This window comes from Oncorhynchus mykiss, chromosome 12 (genome assembly GCF_013265735.2).
Source record: "Oncorhynchus mykiss isolate Arlee chromosome 12, USDA_OmykA_1.1, whole genome shotgun sequence".
NCBI lineage: Eukaryota > Metazoa > Chordata > Actinopteri > Salmoniformes > Salmonidae > Oncorhynchus > Oncorhynchus mykiss.
Window position 1 is genome coordinate 4,966,417 of NC_048576.1, and position 8,256 is coordinate 4,974,672.

Below are 8,256 nucleotides of genomic sequence, written 5' to 3' on the forward strand. Positions count from 1 at the left end.
TTGCTATCACAGACTGGAACATGTTCCGTGATTCTTCTGATGGCATTGAGGAGTATACCACATCAGTCACTGGCTTCATCAATAACTGCATCGATGACGTCCTCCCCACAGTGACTGTACGTACATACCCCAAACAGAAACCATGGATTACAGGCAACATCCTCACTGAGCTAAAAGCTAGAGCTGATGCTTTCAAGGAGCGGGACTCTAACCCGGAAGCTTATAAGAAATCCTGCTATGCCTCCGACGTACCAACAAACAGGCAAAGCGTCAATACAGGACTAAGATCGAGTCGTACTACACCGGCCCTGACGCTCGTCGGATGTGGCAGGGCTTGCAAACCATTACAGACTACAAAGAAAACACAGCCGAAACACAGACAGATTACCAGGAAGTGTACTGTGAGCATGCGCTGACCCACTAGCAAGTGTCTTCACTGACATTTTCAAACTCTCCTTGTCCGAGTCTGTAATACCAACATGTTTTAAGCAGACCACCATAGTGTCTGTGCCCAAGAACAATAAGGTAACCTGCCTAAACGACTACCGACCAGTGGCACTCACGTCTGCAGCCATGAAGTGCTTTGAAAGGCTGGTCATGGCTCACATCAACACCATCATCCCAGAAACCCTAGACCCACTCCAATTTGCATACCACCCCAACAGATCCACAGATAATGCAGTCTCTATTGCACTCCACACTGCTCTTTCCCACCTGGACAAAATCAACACCTATGTGTGAATGTTATTCATTGACATTGATGCTAGTTAGGCGGGTGGGTGCTGGCAGCGAACGGTTGAAAAGCATGCATTTGGTTTTACTAGTGTTCAAGAGCAGTTGGAGGCTAGGAAAGGAGTGTTGTATGGCATTGAAGCTCATTTAAACATAAAAAAATTAAAATACACAATTTGGAGGTTTGTTAACACAGTGTCCAATGAAGGGCCAGAAGTATACAGAATGGTGTCGTCTGCGTAGAGGTGGATCAGAGAATCACCAGCAGCAAGAGTGACATCGTTGATATATACAGAGAAATGAGTCGGCCCGAGAATTGAACCCTGTGGTACCCCCATAGAGACTGCCAGAGGTCCGGACAACAGGCCTTCCGATTTGACACACTGAACTCCGTCTGAGAAGTAGTTGGTGAACCAGGCGAGGCAATCATTTGAGAAACCAAGGCTGTTGAGTCTGCCGATAAGAATGTGGTGATTGACAGAGTCGAAAGCCTTGGCCAGGTCGATGAATACGGCTGCACAGTACTGTCTTTTATCGATGGCGGTTATGATATCGTTTAGTACCTTGAGCGTGGCTGAGGTGCAATCATGACCAGCTCGGAAACCAGATAGCACAGCGGAGAAGGTACGGTGGGATTAGAAAAGATCAGTGATCTGTTTATTAACTTGGCTCTGTAACAGTTTGGGTCTAGAGGCAGGGCAGGATGGATATAGGTCTGTAACAGTTTGGGTCTAGAGGCAGGGTAGGATGGATATAGGTCTGTAACAGTTTGGGTCTAGAGGCAAGGCAGGGCAGGATGGATATGGGTCTATATAGGTCTATAACAGTTTGGGTCTAGAGGCAGGGCAGGATGGATATAGGTCTGTAACAGTTTGGGTCTAGAGGCAGGGCAGGATGGATATGGGTCTGTAACAGTTTGGGTCTAGAGGCAGGGCAGGGCAGGATGGATATAGGTCTGTAACAGTTTGGGTCTAGAGGCAGGGCAGGATGGACATGGGTCTATATAGGTCTATAACATTTTGGGTCTAGAGGCAGGGCAGGATGGATATAGGTCTATATGGGTCTGTAACAGTTTGGGTCTAGAGGCAGGGCAGGATGGACATAGGTCTGTAACAGTTTGGGTCTAGAGGCAGGGCAGGATGGATATGGGTCTATATGGCTCTGTAACAGTTTGGGTCTAGAGGCAGGGCAGGATGGATATAGGTCTGTAACAGTTTGGGTCTAGAGGCAGGGCAGGATGGACATAGGTCTGTAACAGTTTGGGTCTAGAGGCAGGGCAGGATGGATATAGGTCTGTAACTGTTTGGGTCTAGAGGCAAGGCAGGGCAGGATGGATATACGTCTGTAACTGTTTGGGTCTAGAGGCAGGGCAGGATGGATATAGGTCTGTAACAGTTTGGAGCGCTTCCATGGGGCAGAAGTCAGCAATGCTGCGATTCTAGACGGACAGATTGATAGCAAAAATTACAATTAACCGCAATGTGGGGAATCTTAACGTGAAGTGTCTCGTTTCATCTCGTTCTTAAAACCATGTCTTGTTTTGAGGTGTTTTGACTGATTTCATGTCAATGCTAATATGGCAACAACAACAAAATATCTCTAGCTAGATAACCAACAATTAAAGATGTATTTGAGAGACAACACTGTAGGGTGGTCAGTAGCAGAACCAGGGCAGCTCTGTAGGATGGTCAGTAGCAGAATCAGGGCAGCTCTGTAGGATGGTCAGTAGCAGGACCAGGGCAGCTCTGTAGGGTGGTCAATAGCTAGACCAGGGCAGCTCTGTAGGGTGGTCAATAGCTAGACCAGGGCAGCTCTGTAGAGTGGTCAATAGCAGGACCAGGGCAGCTCTGTAGAGTGGTCAATAGCTAGACCAGGGCAGCTCTGTAGAGTGGTCAATAGCTAGACCAGGGCAGCTCTGTAGAGTGGTCAATAGCTAGACCAGGGCAGCTCTGTAGAGTGGTCAATAGCTAGACCAGGGCAGCTCTGTAGGATGGTCAATAGCATAACCAGGGCAGCTCTGTAGGATGGTCAGTAGCAGAACCAGGGCAGCTCTGTAGAGTGGTCAATAGCTAGACCAGGGCAGCTCTGTAGGGTGGTCAATAGCTAGACCAGGGCAGCTCTGTAGGATGGTCAGTAGCAGAACCAGGGCAGCTCTGTAGAGTGGTCAATAGCTAGACCAGGGCAGCTCTGTAGAGTGGTCAATAGCTAGACCAGGGCAGCTCTGTAGGGTGGTCAATAGCTTAACCAGGGCAGCTCTGTAGAGTGGTCAATAGCAGAACCAGGGCAGCTCTGTAGAGTGGTCAATAGCTAGACCAGGGCAGCTCTGTAGAGTGGTCAATAGCTAGACCAGGGCAGCTCTGTAGGGTGGTCAATAGCATAACCAGGGCAGCTCTGTAGAGTGGTCAATAGCAGAACCAGGGCAGCTCTGTAGGATGGTCAATAGCAGAACCAGGGCAGCTCTGTAGAGTGGTCAATTGCTAGACCAGGGAAGCTCTGTAGGGTGGTCAATAGCAGAACCAGGGCAGCTCTGTAGGGTGGTCAATAGCAGAACCATGGCAGCTCTGTAGGATGGTCAATAGCAGAACCAGGGCAGCTCTGTAGAGTGGTCAATAGCAGAACCAGGGCAGCTCTGTAGGGTGGTCAATAGCAGAACCATGGCAGCTCTGTAGGATGGTCAATAGCAGAACCAGGGCAGCTCTGTAGAGTGGTCAATAGCAGAACCAGGGTAGCTCTGTAGAGTGGTCAATAGCAGAACCAGGGTAGATCTGTAGAGTGGTCAATAGCAGAACCAGGGCAGCTCTGTAGGATGGTCAATAGCAGAACATGGGAAGCTCTGTAGAGTGGTCAATAGCTAGACCAGGGCAGCTCTGTAGAGTGGTCAATAGCAGAACCAGGGCAGCTCTGTAGAGTGGTCAATAGCTAGACCAGGGCAGCTCTGGAGAGTGGTCAATAGCAGGACCAGGGCAGCTCTGTAGGGTGGTCAATAGCAGGACCAGGGCAGCTCTGTAGAGTGGTCAATAGCTAAACCAGGGCAGCTCTGTAGGATGGTCAATAGCAGAACCAGGGCAGCTCTGTAGGATGGTCAGTAGCAGAACCAGGGCAGCTCTGTAGAGTGGTCAATAGCAGAACCAGGGCAGCTCTGTAGAGTGGTCAATAGCAGAACCAGGGCAGCTCTGTAGAGTGGTCAATAGCTAGACCAGGGCAGCTCTGTAGAGTGGTCAATAGCTAGACCAGGGCAGCTCTGTAGGGTCGTCAATAGCATAACCAGGGCAGCTCTGTAGAGTGGTCAATAGCAGAACCAGGGCAGCTCTGTAGGATGGTCAATAGCAGAACCAGGGCAGCTCTGTAGAGTGGTCAATAGCTAGACCAGGGCAGCTCTGTAGGGTGGTCAATAGCAGAACCAGGGCAGCTCTGTAGGGTGGTCAATAGCAGAACCAGGGCAGCTCTGTACGATGGTCAATAGCAGAACCAGGGCAGCTCTGTAGAGTGGTCAATAGCAGAACCAGGAAAGCTCTGTAGAGTGGTCAATAGCAGAACCAGAGTAGATCTGTAGAGTGGTCAATAGCAGAACAAGGGCAGCTCTGTAGGATGGTCAATAGCAGAACCAGGGAAGCTCTGTAGAGTGGTCAATAGCTAGACCAGGGCAGCTCTGTAGAGTGGTCAATAGCAGAACCAGGGCAGCTCTGTAGAGTGGTCAATAGCTAGACCAGGGCAGCTCTGTAGAGTGGTCAATAGCAGGACCAGGGCAGCTCTGTAGGGTGGTCAATAGCAGGACCAGGGCAGCTCTGTAGAGTGGTCAATAGCTAGACCAGGGCAGCTCTGTAGAGTGGTCAATAGCAGAACCAGGGCAGCTCTGTATAGTGGTCAATAGCTAGACCAGGGCAGCTCTGTAGAGTGGTCAATAGCAGAACCAGGGCAGCTCTGTATAGTGGTCAATAGCTAGACCAGGGCAGCTCTGTAGAGTGGTCAATAGCAGGACCAGGGCAGCTCTGTAGGGTGGTCAATAGCAGGACCAGGGCAGCTCTGTAGAGTGGTCAATAGCTAGACCAGGGCAGCTCTGTAGAGTGGTCAATAGCAGAACCAGGGCAGCTCTGTATAGTGGTCAATAGCTAGACCAGGGCAGCTCTGTAGAGTGGTCAATAGCAGGACCAGGGCAGCTCTGTAGGGTGTTCAATAGCAGGACCAGGGCAGCTCTGTAGGGTGGTCAATAGCAGGACCAGGGCAGCTCTGTAGAGTGGTCAGTAGCAGAACCAGGGCAGCTCTGTAGGGTGGTCAATAGCAGGACCAGGGCAGCTCTGTAGAGTGGTTAATAGCTAGACCAGGGCAGCTCTGTAGGGTGTTCAATAGCAGGACCAGGGCAGCTCTGTAGGGTGGTCAATAGCAGGACCAGGGCAGCTCTGTAGAGTGGTTAATAGCTAGACCAGGGCAGCTCTGTAGGGTGTTCAATAGCAGGACCAGGGCAGCTCTGTAGGGTGGTCAATAGCAGGACCAGGGCAGCTCTGTAGGGTGGTCAATAGCTAGACCAGGGCAGCTCTGTAGGGTGTTCAATAGCAGGACCAGGGCAGCTCTGTAGGGTGGTCAATAGCAGGACCAGGGCAGCTCTGTAGAGTGGTCAATAGCAGGACCAGGGCAGCTCTGTAGGGTGGTCAATAGCAGGACCAGGGCAGCTCTGTAGGGTGGTCAATAGCAGGACCAGGGCAGCTCTGTAGAGTGGTCAATAGCAGGACCAGGGCAGCTCTGTAGAGTGGTCAATAGCAGGACCAGGGCAGCTCTGTAGAGTGGTTAATAGCTAGACCAGGGCAGCTCTGTAGGGTGGTCAATAGCAGGACCAGGGCAGCTCTGTAGGGTGGTCAATAGCAGGACCAGGGCAGCTCTGTAGGGTGTTCAATAGCAGGACCAGGGCAGCTCTGTAGGGTGTTCAATAGCAGGACCAGGCACAAAGTCATTAAAACACATTTTTGTTTTAAATTCTGACTTTGTAGCTGGCCTATCTAAGTGGAAAATCACAAATTTCTGCCTCCAGGACAAGACTCATCACAATAAATGTCAACCTGCATAATGACCCAGATCAATCCTAATTCTCTCTCTCTGTTTTGGTATTAACCAGCAGCGGGCCAATGGAATGTATTAGCATAATGGAATGCGTGTAGTCCAATGGAATGCATTAGCCAATGGAATGCGTCTAGTCCAATGGAATGCATTTAGCATAATGGAATGCGTTTAGTCCAATGGAATGCATTAGTCAATGGAATACGTTTAGCATAATGGAATATATTCGTATAATGGAATGCGTTAGCCCAATGGAATGCAGGAGCTCAATGGAATGCTGTAGCCAATGGAATGCTGTAGCCAATGGAATGCGTTTAGCATAATGGAATGCGTTTAGCATAATGGAATGCGTTTAGCCCAATGGAATGCGTTTAGCATAATGGAATGCGTTTAGCCCAATGGAATGCATTAGCCAATGGAATGCGTTTAGCCAATGATATGCGTTTAGCATAATGGACTGCGTTTGGCCCAATGGAATGCATTAGCCAATGATATGCGTTTAGCATAATGGAATGCGTTTGGCCCAATGGAATGCATTAGCCAATGGAATGCGTTTAGAATTTGTTCTTAACTCACTTGTCTAGTTAAATAAAGGTCAAATAATAATAAACAGTATAGCCTAGTTGACAGGCTAATTATGCCATATAGAACTACTCAGATTATAATCAAACTACATACATCTAACGAAGTGACCTTACCCCCGGTGTTGAAACAAGACGTTCTCCTGAGTCTCACCTTTCCATTACCCATCAGCCCCCTCTCTCACCTGTGCTCTCAGATCCATGACGAGTTGGACTTTCTCTCTGTAACGCATCAGATTAGAAACTAGGTCCAACACAGTGGCGACAAACTCCTCCACCAAGCCGTAGGCCACGACATCTCTCCGCTGAACAACATAGAGCAGTAGCACCAGCTGCAGTGGACGAACCAAGAGATGCAGAGACGATAGGGGGACCTACAGTAGACACCAGCTGCAGTGGAAGAACCAAGAGATGCAGAGACGATAAGGGGACCTACAGTAGACACCAGCTGCAGTGGACTAACCAAGAGATGCAGAGACGATAGGGGGACCTACAGTAGACACCAGCTGCAGTGGAAGAACCAAGAGATGCAGAGACGATAGGGGGACCTACAGTAGACACCAGCTGCAGTGGAAGAACCAAGAGATGCAGAGATGATAGGGGGACCTACAGTAGACACCAGCTGCAGTGGAAGAACCAAGAGATGCAGAGATGATAGGGGGACCTACAGTAGACACCAGCTGCAGTGGACGAACCAAGAGATGCAGAGATGATAGGGGGACCTACAGTAGACACCAGCTGCAGTGGACGAACCAAGAGATGCAGAGATGATAGGGGGACCTACAGTAGACACCAGCTGCAGTGGACGAACCAAGAGATGCAGAGACGATAGGGGGACCTACAGTAGACACCAGCTGCAGTGGAAGAACCAAGAGATGCAGAGATGATAGGGGGACCTACAGTAGACACCAGCTGCAGTGGACGAACCAAGAGATGCAGAGATGATAGGGGGACCTACAGTAGACACCAGCTGCAGTGGACGAACCAAGAGATGCAGAGACGATAGGGGGACCTACAGTAGACACCAGCTGCAGTGGACGAACCAAGAGATGCAGAGACGATAGGGGGACCTACAGTAGACACCAGCTGCAGTGGACGAACCAAGAGATGCAGAGACGATAGGGGGACCTACAGTAGACACCAGCTGCAGTGGACGAACCAAGAGATGCAGAGACGATAGGGGGACCTACAGTAGACACCAGCTGCAGTGGACGAACCAAGAGATGCAGAGACGATAGGGGGACCTACAGTAGACACCAGCTGCAGTGGACGAACCAAGAGATGCAGAGATGATAGGGGGACCTACAGTAGACACCAGCTGCAGTGGACGAACCAAGAGATGCAGAGATGATAGGGGGACCTACAGTAGACACCAGCTGCAGTGGAAGAACCAAGAGATGCAGAGACGATAGGGGGACCTACAGTAGACACCAGCTGCAGTGGACGAACCAAGAGATGCAGAGACGATAGGGGGACCTACAGTAGACACCAGCTGCAGTGGACGAACCAAGAGATGCAGAGACGATAGGGGGACCTACAGTAGACACCAGCTGCAGTGGACGAACCAAGAGATGCAGAGATGATAGGGGGACCTACAGTAGACACCAGCTGCAGTGGACGAACCAAGAGATGCAGAGACGATAGGGGGACCTACAGTAGACACCAGCTGCAGTGGACGAACCAAGAGATGCAGAGACGATAGGGGGACCTACAGTAGACACCAGCTGCAGTGGACGAACCAAGAGATGCAGAGACGATAGGGGGACCTACAGTAGACACCAGCTGCAGTGGAAGAACCAAGAGATGCAGAGACGATAGGGGGACCTACAGTAGACACCAGCTGCAGTGGACGAACCAAGAGATGCAGAGACGATAGGGGGACCTACAGTAGACA